At 45.0% G+C, this 16,582-nt stretch overlaps 1 protein-coding gene across 1 annotated transcript in view; it reads right to left on the bottom strand.

Annotated features, from left to right (window-relative positions):
• The window catches only part of pde4dip (phosphodiesterase 4D interacting protein), a 545,686-nt gene that overhangs the window by 318,462 nt on the left and 210,642 nt on the right, over window positions 1–16,582 (bottom strand). The gene's annotated exons all lie outside the window — the stretch shown is intronic.

The following is a 16,582-nucleotide window of genomic DNA, read 5'->3' on the forward strand; positions in this document are numbered from 1 at the left end:
GGGGCAGGTGGGAAAATGGAGTTGAAGCCCAAGATCAGTCATGATCGTATTGAATGGTGGAGCAGGCTTGACAGGCCATATGGTCTACTCCTGCTCCTATTTGTTGCATGAGTTGTGAGTGTCCGTGGGTTCAGGGTGCAGTTTGTATCTATTGCAATGAAAGTTATTTGGGATGTCAATAAGTGTCCCGTACTAATAAATACGAGCTCATGTGGTGTTGCAAATGGTGCGTTGGAGAATTAAGTTTCTCTCTTCCCTCTCTCCACTTTCTTTGGGGAGGGGCAAGAGGGGAATTTTCAACACCCAGTGAAAATGGGTATGAAAATGGACAGCAACTGCTTAATCTGCCTGAGCCAGCATTTTTTATTTGAAGGCAGCCAGGGAGCTGTGGGCTTCAAACAGGCATTCAGCTACAGCTCTCCCATTGTGGGTGAATGGGAAATCGACTGGTCTCTCGGCTCAGTTGGATGACAGGTTAGGTCTGGCAGTGGGTGATGGTCATATGGGGGTTGGGGGGGGTGGTGGTGGGGGGGAAAGAGGTGATGGTGGTGATGCCAGAGGAGCTCAAGTCTGCTCCGTCATAGTACCATACTGTTTTTGTGGAGCCAGGAGGTCCTAAAAAGTGGCTTGAGGCCCAGTTGTGGAGTTGCCACCAGCAATCCACTTAAGGACAGCTGGTGAAGCTGTTCACTGTCTGCATGCTCTGCCCCCTTCATATTTCAAAATTGTAATCGCTGTAGGACCCATGATTTGGATATATAAACAACCTCTTACCTGGAAAAGGTGCGCATACTGTGTGTGTGCCCAATTAAAGATCCACCCAAACATAGCAACTTAGCATTAGCTGGGCTTTGGGCATCCAGAGGGTGGCCAAGATTCACCTATGATTCTCTTTTGTCAGCCATTTCTCAGATGAAAAATTTTCCTCAAAGCATCGGCATTCTGGCTACAAATATCAAAACTAAATCAACGATTCTGGGAGAGAGAAAGGCCTTCAAATAAATTTTTTAGTTAAATCATTAGATAAAACAGAAGACATTTCAATTGATAAATTTAATCATATTATTCTGAAATATTACTTTATAATTTGGGTAAACCTTTAATTTGGACGATAGATAAATAGAAAATAGAGGGACGAAGGAAAAGACGTTTTCAGAAAGCATGTGATAGTATTGCTGAAATTCAGTGGCCATATTCCTCAGAGAGAGAAGTCTACACTGGTGGGTTCCACTATAAATATGGCTATAGTGGGCCAGATCTTCTGATGCCATCAGCAGCAGTTACGTTTGAGGACCCATCGGAAGACCTGACACATGCACGTGCACAGTAATTGCTTGAGAAGTTTGAACTTCCAATGGGCAGATTTGCACTGCCTGGGACACTATTAGAATGTTCTGACACTTACCAGTTGTTGATGGTGGGGGGTGGGCTGGTAGGCAGTGGGGTCATGGGGGTATGCAGCTGGGTAATGGGGGTGGGCAGTCAAATCTGGGGGGTTTGGGTAGTTGGGTCAGGGGATTGGGTAGTTGGGTGAAAAGGGAGAGTTGTTGGGTAGTCATGTCAGAGGATGCGATAAGGGGTGGAGGTGGGGTTCGGCTGGGGTGTCGGTTGAGTTCCACTGTTAATCATTGAGTTACACCAAACAGTAGAACAGTACTTGGTACGTACCTGAGTGAGTAGCCCGTATCTAGCCAAAGTCTCCAACACTGAGGTCAGTGACTGCCCACCCCAACCCCCCCCCCCCCACCCCATTGACCCTACTGCCACCCCCAATCTGAGTGCCTGCCCCTGACCAGACTACCTCACCTACTCATTTATCCACTGTTAGGTCTTCTGGTTCCCTGAGTTCAAAATAATCACACTTTTAGACTCAAAATACTGGCTCATGAGTATATTTCTTACAGCTCTCCATGTGGCTGGTGGACTGATACATTGTTACTTGGCACCTGACTGCAGTGCAGCAGTAAAAGTGGCAAGCTGGATGTACATTCTCAAACAATTAGTTACTAACTTATTACTAAAAATATAATAATATAACCCTCACCCACTCATTCACTCGCTAACCCATTCACTCAGTAAGTCACTCCACTGAAATCCTTCCAAGAACTTGAAAAACTTACCTGAATACCATAAAAAGGAGTTGTGACCTCAATTTTGCTCCTCTTCGCCATTACTCTCCATGGATGACTGTGGGGATCACTGATGCAGCGAGGACTAGAAGGCCCAGCTTGCAAAGACACAAAAAGCTAAGTGTGTAATTATCTTCACAGTCAGTGGCGATATCCTCAGCATCACCGCTGACTGAAAAATCTGGGCCAGTGATTTTAAAAATACATGATCATAAGGAAAGCAGGAAGCCAAGTGATGCAGGCAATCACACATTCAGCAATGATAGTGCAGTTGTACCAAATAACTTGTGGGAATGGCTGATGTTCTAACTGTTTATTAAATTTCCTCAAAAGTGATGCTGAAGAAGGTCTCAGGGCCCATGCCAATCACAGCTAGGATAACGTTAGAGAGAATTCTACAATTTCTACAAACTCATTAGCTAAGAAGAGAGGTTAAAATAAACTCAGAGTTTCTGTTCCTTATCCTGATCATTAGTCAGTGGTTTCAATTGGAAAATTTGAGTGTATGTAGGTCAAGTTGGGTAGGGTAGGCTGGGTGGGGAGGAAATGATTCAGGCAACATTTTGGTGCTGTACACTGGAGCACAGGCAGCACTACAGAGCACAATATGAGGCTAAATCCCTCAATCCAGTGAATTACAAATCTCTGGGATGAAGGATGGAGGAAGAAAGAAAAACTGGAGAGTGACGGCCTTCTGAGAATGGTACAGCCACTCACTGTAACATAGTTAATAATAATATAATCAGGTGATTCACAAACAAAATTAATTACACAAGCCTTGAAATGCTGGTGTGGGATATTTGTGCAAGTGCTTCTTGTGCTCCTATAACATTCTACTCTGCTATTTTAGCAAAGCTATTGACCTGATTGAAACAAATGAAGTAGTACCTGTGCTGAAATAATAGGGGGAGGAATGTCAGAAGAACAGAGTAAGGGTGTATTCGCAATTGTCCCTCGCTGTCATTTCAAAGCCTTTATATTTTGTAGTAAGTTAGCTTGGAAATCGAAGGCCAATTTAAAGTTATATTTATGCAGCCTGGCTAACTGAGAGTCAGTGAAGAAGCAGCAAAATACCAGAGTGATTCAATGTCATGAAGATTAAAATGATTGCTCTAAACATCTCTTGGACCCACAAAATGCTCTTGACCACATGTCTATAAAATGTGTAAGCCAACAGTGTTTCATCCCAATTTTCCTTCATATTCCTGCTGGGCCTTAAAATTTCAGATACTATGATTTTACAATTACCACTATTAGCTTCAAATCTCTGAACTGTCGATTAAAACTACAACAATCCAACATAGTGCAGATGTTCTACCTATCAACTATTATCATGAATTAACTGCAGGAAAAAAAGGAGTCACATAATTAACAATTAGGGAATTAACATTTGCAGTTCAAAACCTGAATTTCATGGGAATTAAAGGGTCTGGTCTATATTATTATAAGGTTTTTTGCGTACCTTAAGGAGGATTCACATTCATGCTTTTAAAAATTGCATATTAAATTAAAATAGTTCACTTCGATCTTGGTTGAATCCAATTAAAATTAAACAAATTGAAAGTAAGCTCATTTGGAAGAGTTTAGCCAACGTCCAGTCACTAGGCCTAACAAAGGTGCTAGTTTTTGTGGATGCTCTAGTAGAACAGTGCACTGTTGAGCTGAACCCAATAATATAAGCACACATTAAAACTGTGTGCCGATTAGTGCAAACGAAATGTCAAACACACGAACATTATGAAGACAGACATTTCCTCAACCTGTTTCCTATTGAAAGAAATTAAATCAAAACCATGAATGAAGCTCTGAGGGAATTGACAAAAACACTGGTGGACTGACATTCTTTAATCTGATACTCCTCTGGATTAAATCGTAATCAACGTGGGGGAACTCTTTAAACACAACATGGCATTATGCCTTGATTAAACATGAACAGGCAGTTTTAATTTCTTTCCACCGCAAAAATGCCCTTAATCTATACTGTGTAATGCTATCAATATGAGTTTTTCTCAGGAGAAAGGTAACAGTACACTTCCTATGAGCTCTCCCTTGATTTCTAAGAGAAGTCTGTCTAATGTTAAATCTTGAAAATTTGTCTAACTGCAGCCCTGCCCTGTCATGTTATGTTGATACGTAAAGAAAAATCCAATTTATACACATTGGCTCAGAGAAAAAATATCAGTTTTGACGAGATGGAAAAAGGAGCTTAATAAAATTAAAAGTATGGGTTGTAATCATGGCAGTGGTAATATTAACTTCAGTGAAGCAACTTGGGATGTTTTGCTATGTGAAAACTGCAAAATAGATGCGAGTTGTTGAAATACGAAACACTTTTGGCTCAGTCACAACATAAATGCCAACACAGCAAGTCCTGGCCTTTATCAACTGAATGCAGTGGAGATGGCCAACTCTTTCTTACACTAACAAACATTTTTTGGAAATAAAGCTGACAACTTGATGGAAGCGAAATCCTGACCTAAGCACTATCCCATTCCATAGAGTTTCTGACCAGAACTTGACACTTAAATCCTGATCCAGCCTTAAACTTATCCAATTCTCCCATGTTATTTATTAATTTTGTTAAAAAGTTCAATCTGCTAAATAGAGTCAAATCATTGCCTTAAATCACCTGGAAGCAGCAGCACATTGCACAAGCCTAATTGTTGGCATGAAATGGCTGTTTTTGTGGCTGCCACTTTCTATTGCTGTGGTTTAGCTTCAGCTACTGAACAGATGATTAAAGGGACGACAGTACATAAGCTATGCAAAGTGGCTATTTTGCATCTGTGATTTCTCGGAATCGCGATCTAAGCGCAACATTCCTTGGCAAGCAGCTTAGATGTTTACCAGGACTTATCTAGATTTATGCCAAATTCTGTACAGAGCTGGAAAACATAAAAATCACCAGGGTGGTCCTGACGTGAGCAGAAATTACAAGCTATGAGCAAAAGGAAGAACAGAGTGGCAGCAAATCAGGTTTGTCTCAATAGCATTGGCTTGGACAACATTCCAAAGCTTAAACACTTACTCCTTAATTATTCATCATTTGTATGGTATGGCAACATTGTTACATGACTAGTTAGTAATCCAGAGGCCTGAACTAATAATCCAGAGATTCCAGTTAAAATCCCACCGCGGGGAGCCGGGGAATTTAAATTTAGGCCGGAATTTTCCGTCCCTGTTGGTATCGGATGTCATGGGGCGTGAGTGGACAATATGGTGGGAAGGCCAAAAATTGGTTTCACGATGCCGTGATACCAGTTTGTGATCATCAGCTCCACCAGTCAATGGCAGAAATGGCAGAATGGCAAAACCTGCCCACCCTTGCACTTCGGGAACATCAGTTTAATACATCTGCATGTAATTATAAGCCCTGCTTGCTGAAATTATCCCCCCATGTCAAACTTACTGCCCACGTCAGCAGGAAAACACGCTGGCCCAGAACGCATCTTGACAAGTGTGATGCGCAGGAGTCAGGACTGACCGTTAGTGCCTTGCTCAAATCGCAGACATCCGAGGAGCAGAAGGTGCTGGAGCCCAACAGCTACTGGACCCTGGAGGAGCACGTGCATCGCATGCTGGATGGATTTATATGGACATTGCTCTGCTATGAAGCAGCTCATGAAAGATGGAAGGTCACTGTTGATGTCTGGGACATCAGTGGCTTGGCCATGGTCTGCTATGGATGATCATCGAGGGTATGGAGAGGAAGGTCTAGGTTTGACTGGGAGAGGAAGGTGTACCGGGACAGGGTGGGGGGTGAGGTTGGGGAGCGGGGGAAGGAGTTCAGAGAGAAGAGGGTGTAACGGGGGAGAATGCGGCAACTCAGGAGGTAGGTGTACGGGGGGAGGAAGGTGTAAGGGAAGGAGTTCAGAGGGGGCAAGGAGTTCAGAGGGGGGAAGGAGTCTGGGGGGAAGGAGGAAGTTCAGAGGGATAAGGAGTCCAGAGGGAGGAATGAGTTCAGAGAGGGGAAGGAGTCCGAAGGGAGGAGGGAGTTCAGAAGGGGGAAAGAGTCCAGGGGGGGAGGAGGAGGTTCAGAGGGGGGAAGTAGTCCGGGGGAGGGAGGGAGTTTGGAGGGGGGAAGGAGTCGAGGAGGAGGAAGGAGGGAAGGAGTCTGGGGGAGGAGAGAGCTCAGAGGGGCAAAGGAGTCCGAAGGGAGGAGGGAGTTCAGAAGGAGGAAGGAGTCCGGGGGTGAGGAGGAAGTTCAGAGGAGTCAGGGGAAAGGAGGGAGTTTGGAGGGGGGAAGGAGTCGAGGGGGAGGAAGGAGGGAAAGAGTCCGGGGGAGGAAGGAATTCGGAGGGGGGAAGGAGTCTGAGCGGAGGAGGGAGTTTGGAGGGGGGAAGGAGACTGGGGGGAGGAGAAAGTTCAGAAGGCATAAGGCGTTGAGGGGGAGGAAGGAGGGAAGGAGTCCGGGGGGAGGAGGGAGTTCAGAAGGGGTAAGGAGTCTGGGGGAGAAGGGAGTTCGGGGGTGGGGGAGGAGTGCGGGAGGAGGAGGGAGCTTGGAGGGCAGAAGAAGTATGGGGGAGGAAGGAGTCCGGGGGGTGGAAGGAATAAGGATGGAGGAAGGAGTCTGGGGGGAGGAAGGGGTAAGGATGGAGGAAGAAGAAAGAGGATGGATGTCCAGGTGAATGTGCAAGGGAGGGGTCTGTGGATTGATGACTGCCTTCTGGGGAGTGAAATGAGGGTGGGTGTGGTAGGAGGGAATGATGAGTATGAGAGAGGGCTCGTGGGTTGGTAGTTTGGGAGGGTGAGGGTGCAACCGGAGCAGTAGAAGGGACGGCGAGGATGGTTGGTGGGTGTTAGGGGCAGACGGACCCTGGGGTGGGAAGGAGGGGGTCGGGGAAGTCAATGTGGATGGGGGTGGGATTCTCAGGAAGATAGGCAATGTGCACGTTCACCTGGACATCCTGGAAAGAAAAGGGTTTGGGTTGGTAGCTGACATAGGGAAGGCGGAAGGTGATGCCAGGGGGATTGACAGTGATGGGGGAAGGACATGGGTGACTGAGGGAGGAGAAAGGATGGGGGAGCTGAAAATATACTTAACAACAACCATGTTTCTGAAATCGAAAGTGATAGGAGCCTCATGTTGGGCAGGCACAGGTGCTGCATGGGAGTGCGAGCAGTGGGTGGATGGAGATGAAGGTCAGCTCAAATGGACAACTGAAAGAGAACCCCAGCAGGCAGCAATGAAAATGCTTTAGACATTGAGATGTGTGTAATGGAGGACAGATCCGCGTGTGTGGGAGAGTGCTTGCACGAGGCTCGAAAAGCCCTGCCGCACGCACACACACACACACACAAACACACACACTTCCTCCAGGGCTGGCTACATGCAGCTGAACTGTTAATGGGTGGAGGGGAAGGGTGGGGGTGGGGGGTAGTGCAGGGGGAGGACTCATGGAGGCTGTAAATGAAGCTGAAAGACACCATTACACATTATTCAGTGAAAGTGAATATATTTTCAGATTATAAAGTGAAAAAATGTGTTCACCCATGTAATCACTTGTAATCAGAAATTCTTAACTTTTCTAAGCCTACCAATTCTGCTAGGTACTGCCCTGACATCTGCAGCAGGGGTGGAGACAGCCTGTGCAGCGGTAGGCCCTGTTACCTCTGATGACTTCGGCGTGGGTCCTCTGGAGAGCCGAGTCCCTGAGGGCCCAGCTTACTTTGGCTGTCCTCCTGTGGGCCAGCTTCTCTCTCTGCAGCATCTGAGGACAAGGTTGAGGGGGTCACAGCCAAAGAGGACTCATAGGGAGAGGACAGCCTCTGAGATTCCTGAGTGGATGACCCAGGGATGTCCAGCTGTTGCTCCTTCTCCCTTCGAGTGCCCGGACCTGATTCCTTGAGGGGAAGGAGCACCTGGAGGGATGTCGAAATGGCCCATTTCCCTCTCGCATTGCAGGAACTCGTCCATGGTTACCGTGATGGAGTGCAGTTTTGCGTGCATCTCCGCGTCCTGCTGGACCAGGGTGTCCATGGCGTCCGCCATCCTTCCCAGGGAGAACTCCATACGTGCACATGTGGGCACCACTTCATCAGAAAGCAGACGAACGCCTCACCCCGACTTGTGTGCTACATGCTCCACGTGATGTTCCCCCGCCTTCTGCTAACTCTCCACAATGAGTGGAAGGCCGAATCCAGAGGCTCGTCATCTAACTCGGACCTCACAGTTGCCTCTGCCCCAGCAATCCTCCGAGTGCCGGGAGCTCGGCTGAACCTGCCTCCTGCTGCGGACACGTGTCAGTGCGGTGACCACCAGATTGTGAACCCGAGCCTGCTCTTGATCTAGGTCCCACCGAGGTGTGTGTCTCTGTGCTGGTGGATAGTGTAGTTAAGTGCTGCGATGGCTCTTCCAGGCTGCTTATTTCCAGCTCTTCAATGGAGGAGGTGTCCACTTGGCTGGAAGTGAGGAGCTGGACGGAGCTGAGGGACTAGCTGGCTGAGGGTGTAGGTTGCTTGGCAGAGCTCCCTGTGAACCAAAGTAGAGATAATTAGTGCTTGACAGCAGAGTCAAAAGCAGGAGAGAACTCACAGTTGGATTGAGAGGAGGATGATTTGGTGCAGGATCCCCACGTGGGCGTTCGCCTCTCACCTTCCACCCGTCGCCGCAGGCACGGTCCACATCCTCACCAATCAGCACATTGGCATTCTCTTCAATGTGAATGAGGGGTCTAATGTGGGCCACTCCACCCCTTGTCTGAGACCTCTCCCTGCTGTTGTCAACCAGCTTCTTCTGCATGAAAACAGATGGAGAGAGTGTGAGCAGGACACATGGCACTGCATGGAATGTTTGTGTGGTGAGTGGATCCATGGACAGTATGAGAAGGTGAGCTCCAGAGGATATGAGTCTGATGGAGATATGAGGGTGTGTGTGAGAGTTAGTGGTGTTATCCCTTGAGGTGTGAGATCCCTGCGGATGTGTGATGGGTTTGTGAGTGTGTGCATTGAAAGTGATAAGAGTGACTTACCCTGGTGGAATGGATGAGACCATTTATCCTCTCCCTGCACTGGATGGCTGTCCTCTTTTGCAGGGCGTTGGCACTGACCACCGCTGCCATCGCCTCCCATGCTGGACCTTGCTTGCTGGCCTTTGCCCAGAGCTGGGTTAGAGGACATCACAGCGGCCCTCCACTGCATCCAGTAGGCTCTCTAGGGAGGCGTCGCTAGATCTGGGGCAGCATGTTTCCTCCATCTGACAGTCATCAGTTCCCATCAGCTTCCTATCCCTTGTAGAGAGCTAGCTCTTTGCAGGAGTACCCTTTAAATATGGCACCTGGTTTACTGAAGGCCTGAGGGTGATGGCGGGGTGGGTGAATCAGAGGTCATGCTAGCAACCTGGCGTGTTTCCCGGGAATGCATAATTAATGAGGTGTGAAAGGATGATACAGCGTGAAAAGCTGCCACTGCGGCCAGCTTGTAAAATGTCCTTTTTCCCATCTGCTACCACACTTAGTGCAAATCTGGGATGATTCCACCCTTAGCTTATTTAATAAACCTGGAATAAAAAGCTAGTATTGGAAATGGTGATCCATGCAACTGATTGTCGCTAAAACGCATCTGGTTCATTAATGTCCTTTAGGGAAGGAAATCTGCCGTCCTTACCTGGTCTGGCCTATATGTGGCTCCAGACCCACATCAATGTGGCTGACTTAAAATTGCCCTCTGAAATTGCCCAACAAGCCGTTCAGTTGGATGAAACCACTAAGAAAAACTATAAACTCTCAGACCGCAACGGTTCAGGAAGACAGTTCACCACCAATGCCTGAAGGGCAATTAGGGATGGGGCAATAAATGATGGCCTTGATAGCGTCACCCGCATCCCCAGAATGAATTAAAAAACATTCTCCTTTCATTTATTTGTCGGGGTTGGCTTGGTCTATTTGTGTTTTGATAATTCAATTCACAGGACTGCTATGCAGAGCCCTCTGTAGAATAATTCTGATGAAGTAGATGCACTAAAGCAGAGTAAAACTAGGAAATTCCCTTTGGAAATGCTCCTTAATGCTCTTTTGCTTCCTGCTGATGTATAATGTAGCACTGATGGAACAATTTGTCTGATTCTCCGGAGCCTGGTGTAGAATGGTGATTATATGGCTTTCTTGGCAGCTTCTCCACCAATGAGAGAGCAGCACTAACAACATACCTTTTCAAATCACCAATCCCATAGTTTGAAAAAAAATTGCCCATATGTGCTCAAATTTGCACACCGTTAATAGTGTGCACTAGTATGGAATAGGGCCATGTCCCGTTTGTATCAGCAGAATGGAATGGAAGCCATTTCTTTTAGCTTTCGACCCCAAAATTGGTTCCCTGAATTCCTTTGTGTCTTTTGACTCTTCCTGACTTTATGTATTGAGAAAGACAAATGCAGCATAGAGCCGTTGCCAGGATTAGCTGAAACAGAAGCAAGTATTTCCAAGTATGAAGAGCGTGGAGAGTTTGATTAGAATATAATGACTTTTTGGAACAATTATTTTGTCTGGTATTGTAGCAGCCAGGCTTTGATCCAGGTCTTTGATGAAATCCCTAGTAATTTTGATCTGCAATTCAAATGGTCAACACAATGGTCATCTTAAACAAAATCCTGGGGTGCACCCTCTCACTTAATTGTATACCTCACTGATCCCAGCAAAGCCTGAAAATTTAAATCTGCAACAGTCAACTCAAGGACATACCACCATTAGTTACCAAGGTATTTCAAAGATAATTTTGAGATCCTAGAGCAAGGCAAAATAGACTGTTTCAATTTCTAAATCTTCCAATTAATCCTGTCAAAACCGGGTGGCTTCCAAGCTTTAATTCCTTAGAATAGGGAAAGGCTGCTAGGGCGGAAAGATAGTCTGCAGCCTTATAGAACTGTTTCACCTCAGATAAACACCATGGGTGAGAATCATTGTCATTTAGAGTTACATATCAAGCCTTTGAACTTTGAACCACTCATAGCATGAAGCACCATGATTAATACATTTGCCACAATGAAAGACTAATTTTCAGAGTGAAAGCTCAGTGAACAAAGTAATCCGAGATAAAAGGCAACCACTCTCCATTTCCTAACAATAGCAGCTTAAAATATCACTCATTCACATTGAAATTAATACATTCTTTGGTTAAATCAAAAGATTTTATTTTTAAACGTTTCTTTATTTCTTCTTGCTGTATAAACTGTGAGTATGACTGTCAGTCAATCATAATTTAGCCAGGGTGACATTATTGCTCTACCTGCATCAGATGTGTTACAGAACGCCGTACCTCATCAGCTAGATTGACAGCTAGGGCAGAAGGTTCCCCCACTAACTATAAACGAGTATGAAATTTCTCCCCCCTCCCTACTGTTATGGGCCCAATGGAAACAGACAGCGAGGTTCTTTGTTTGTGAAAATGTAAACTTCAACTTGTTATTTGCAACTTCAATTCCTCTTCCATAATTTTGTGGTTCCAGCTCAGTTTTGGAGCATCATCTATGTAAAGTAGCTTATGAGACACTTTACCTGATTTATGAATAGTGTGATGGTGCATGTAAAGACAAAATTACTTCATTACGTTATAAATCACCTTTGTTGCAAATTTTGCTCATTATTATTAAAGATTAAAGCATGATTTTAGAAAACAGCTGAAGCACAACCAGCTCAAGGGGACTCTATATGACAGAATAATAGGAAAGGGTTAGCAGGGTAGAAATTTATTATGATTCAGTTTTAGATGCATAACTGATGGTGGGCACATGGTGAGGCTTGCTACAACCTTGGTTCAAACATGGACAAAAAAGCTGAACTCCAGAGGTGAGAAGAGAGTGACTGTCTTTGACATCAAGGCAGCATTTGACTGAGTGTGGCATCAAGAAGCCCTAGCAAAACTGGAGTCGATGGGAATCAGGGGGAAAACACTCTGCTGGTTGGAGTCATACCTAGCACAATGGAAGATGGCTGTGGTTGTTGGAGGTCATTCATCTCAGTTCTAGGACATTGCTGCAGGAGTTCCTCAGGGCCAACCACTTTCAGCTGCTTCATCATTGATCTTACTTCCATCATAAGGTTAGAAGTGGGGATGTTCGCTGATGATTACACAATGTTTAGCACCATTCACAGCTCCTCAGATACTGAAGAAGTCCATGTCCAAATGCAGCAAGACCTGGACAATATCCAGGCTTAGGCTGACAAGTGGCAAGTAACATTCACACAACACAAGTGTCAGGCAATGATCATCTCCAACATAAGAGAATCTAAGCATCGCCCCTTGACATTCAATGGCATTACCATCACTGAATCCCCCACTATCAACATCCTGGGGGTTACCATTGACCGGGAACTGAACTGGACTAGCCATATAAATACTGTGGCTACAAGAACAGATTAGAGGCTAGGAATCCTGTGGTGAGTAACTCACCACCGGACTCCCCAAAGCCTATCCACATCCACAAGGCACAAGTTGGGATTAGGATGGAATACTCTCCACATGCCTGGATGATTTCAGCTCCAACAATACTCAAGAAACTCAATACCATCCAGGACAAAGCAGCCCACTTGATTGACACACCATCCACAAACATTCACCCCCTGCACCACCGACACATAGTGGTAGCAGTGTGAACTATCTACAAGATGCACTGCAGGAACTCACTAAGGCTCCTTAGACAGCACATTCCAAACCCACGACCACTACCATCTAGAAAGACAAGGGCTGGAGATGCATGGGAGCACCACCACCTGGAAGCTGCCCTCCAAGCCACTTACCATCCTGACTTGGAAACATATCACCGTTCCTTCACTGTCACTGGGTCAAAATCATCCCTCTCTAACAGCACTGTGGATATACCTACACTACATGGACTGCAACAGTTCAAGAAGGCACCGCATTCTCAAGGGCAATTAGGGATGGGCAATAAATGCTGGCTTAGCCAGCGACGCCCACATCCCATGAATGAATAAAAAGCAAGCTGTAGAAGCTCTGTAGTTTGGGCTTCTTCTTCTTTAATGAAAGAAAGCTTGAGTGCTTCCAAGACTTGCTGATGAGATCCAAGTGCAGGCTCTAGCTTACATTTGTACAGATTGAGAACCTCTGAACTTTCACCATTGGTTTGATCCAATTTGGAGTTAAGAGTCTCATTCTCCCTGGATAACTTTCTGCTGGCTGCTTGCAATTGTTGATGCATATCATCAGTGGGCTCAGTGGAATAAGTAGACAAATTCACCTCTTTATTACCAACTTCAACAAAAGGGTAATTCTCCTTAAAAGAGATAACAAAGACTTCATGATCATTGGCAATGCAGTTAAAGAGTATAGTAAGGTCCAGGACCTCTTCTTCCAACAGATAATTTCCCTCTTGCATTCTATAATTAAAGAGAAAATTAAGGTCTAGAATATCATCCTGTGGGTGGTCACTGTCACTCTTGTTGCATCCTGTTCCTGCTTCTTCTAGCCTGTCCCCAAAGAGATTTGTTCTCCTGTCTGGTAAATACAGATTTCCTGGAACGGCAGGCAACTTTAAAACGGCCCAACCTGCTAAACCCGTGGCAATTTGGCCGGGCCATTCTTCCCGCCACAGCAGGGACATTGGAACATGGTGGTTGGTGCCTTTTCAGGGTGTTTCCCTGCTTGATGCCTTGCTATGCTTTTACAACCTACAAATTGAACGACTTCATCAGGTTGTTCTTTGGAAATTTCCCTTGTATCTCTGACAAAAGCCTTATTCTGCCTCCACTCTTCAGCCTGTCTGGCCAGTTGCACAGCTTTGCTTAAATTTAAATCTTCGCGGGATTGTAAGAAATCAGAGAGATTCTCATCCAAAATGCTGATGGCTATTCTATCTCTGATCAGGTCATCTTTTAGTGCTCCATTCTCTCAATTCTCGGCTAGGTGGTACAATTCATTGATGAATGAGTCAATCCCTTCACCCTGTTTTTAACTGTGCTGATTAAATTTCACCCTCTCAATGACAATATTTTTACGAAGACTGAAGTATGAGTCATAGGCTCCGATGACATCCTCGTAGGAGGCTGTCTCTTCATTCACCTCTGCCTGGCTAGCACGTCATCTCCTATGCTTCCAACAGCATATAACAAAGTGCTAACTTGCTGTTTGTTCTCTTTAGTTGTAAGACCTGAGGTGTTGCGGTATCGGGTAAAACATCTTCAATTTTGCCATTGCCTAATCTGTCTGGTATCCTATATATTTTGAAATGATCCTGATAAGGGCAAAGTAGTAGCCATTTCTCACCCTGGTTCAAGGTTGTCTTTTCCTGTGCTGCTTGTCTTGCCAGTCGCTGGGCTGTCCTTGTTATTTTGCAGTCTCTGGTGTGTTTGCTGGGTTGGCCTCGAAGTCTTTCACCTGCTGAGCTGCACGGTTGTTTGTCACTTAAAGCTTTTCTTGCCATTTTCTACTGTTTCTCTGTGGGTGTAGCCACTGATGCCACTATCTGTTATCGTCGTTTTGTCTCAGGATATGTTGGCTTCTTGCTCTATCAGAGATCTTGCTGGAGCCGATGGTCTTTTGTTCAAAACACATTTATTTACATGCTAACTATTTATGAAGGTTAAATAAGACCAATTCATAGCTAGAGCTACTCTCTGAGGTGCTAATCAGTCACCTCCTATCAGTGAGTGACATCACTGTGACATAGCTCCTTATGCACATGCTCAGCAGCTATTATTAGAGTTAACCTTTTATTCTATGACACCATTCCCGTCCGCTCATCACCCCTGTACTCACTGACCATTGGCTCCCGATTGCAATGTCTTGATTTTAAGATTCTCACCCTTATGTTCAAATTCCTCTATGGGTGGAATTTTACGGCCCCGCCATGGTGGAGGGCAGGGCTGTAAAATGTGGCGAGTTGTTCAAAACTCCATTGACTTCAGCAGGGGTGTAAAATCCCGCCAGTGTAAAATTCCGCCCTATGTCTTTGCCCCTCCCATCCTTGTAACCTCCTGCAACCCTACAAATGTGTGAGATCTCTGTGCTCCTTTTGAGCATTCTCTTTTATCCATTGGTGCACCATTGACAGCTGGGCATTTAGCTGCCTGGGCTCTAAACTCTGGATTCCTTACCTAAATCTCTCCCTCTCTCTCTCTCCTCCTTTAAGATACTCCTTAAAACCTATCTCTTTGACCTAGGCCTCTCATCATCTGTCCTAATAAGTCCTTATGTAGCTCAGTGTCGAATTTTGCTTGATGATGCTCCTGTGAAGCACCTTGGTACATTAAAGGTGCTATAGCAGTTGTTGCTGTTTGCAAGGTATCCTACGCCTGTCTAAGGTGGCGACCTGGAAAAGTTGAAATATGACTTTGGCAATCTCTACTTGTAAAGTGGATGCAATGTGAACCTATTTCTGCCTCCTGGAATCAAAGTGTGCTCCAGCAAAATCAAATCATTTGTCTCAGTAAGACTGTGCTTTCATTCTTACTGCCCAGGAATTTCCACTTGTCTGTGTTGTTCTGTTCAGTGCAATTCACTCAAAATCAGCTAAACTAGTGCAAAAGATTGTGGAATTTCAAATGTAAATTTTGTCCAGCACAAATCAAGTTTCCATGATCTTTTGCATTAGCTTAAAAAGCAATATGCCCGTGCCCCATCCACAAATCTCACCACATCACTGCATCAAATTAATCACCATTGAAAGTTTCTGTTAATTGTGTCCATTTTTCGGCCTTCAAGGAGGCTCGTAAAATTAAGTTGGTTCTTTTGGGTGGTAGGATACTGACAAGAATGTTTAAAAATCTTTAGATTATATTTTTCTTTTAATTTACAAAGAATTTGGCTATCTGCATACCTATATATATAGAAAATGGTACTACATAGTTTGTTTTATTTAACGTCAATCTTAGCTTTTTTTAAAAAACAGATTAATCGCTGGTAGTGATGTAAAGGGTTAATACTTATGTTAATTAGACAATGATGATAATGATGATGTAAGCATAACATCAGACCAGCTGACCAAGGAACTCTGAAGGAGCAGGCCACAGAACAGTCTGTGTAAAGAGAGCAATGTTTCTTATCATGCGGTCTTGGTTGCAAATAGATGTTAATAGACAGTTTTGTGAAAAACTTAATACAGCCTTAGTCCAAGTCACGCATAGTATAAGAGGAATCTCGTGCAGCCGGAAAGCAACAGGAAGCATAGGACAATGGCCCAAAGCATGGTGGCAGTGATTGAGGTAGCAGTTTAAAATAACTGATTCCACAGATTTGAAACCCACAGGAGAAAACTCAACTTAAATGCAGAAGCTTGACTTAGCAAAGAATAAAGGAAGAAACAAGACATGCCTTGGTAGGAAGCAGCAAGTGAGCTGGTGAAGATGTCTGCATCAATTGAACAGTCACTACTCTTTCTCAGCCTTTCAAATACACCAAGCTAAAGGGTCTGCAGCAAGGACAATGATGGGAGTTCTGAGATGTCAGTTTGAAAAGTACTGAACAATTTCAGGCTTACAGGAGAAGGCACAAAAACACCAGGT

Source organism: Cetorhinus maximus, chromosome 17 (genome assembly GCF_964194155.1).
Source record: "Cetorhinus maximus chromosome 17, sCetMax3.hap1.1, whole genome shotgun sequence".
NCBI lineage: Eukaryota > Metazoa > Chordata > Chondrichthyes > Lamniformes > Cetorhinidae > Cetorhinus > Cetorhinus maximus.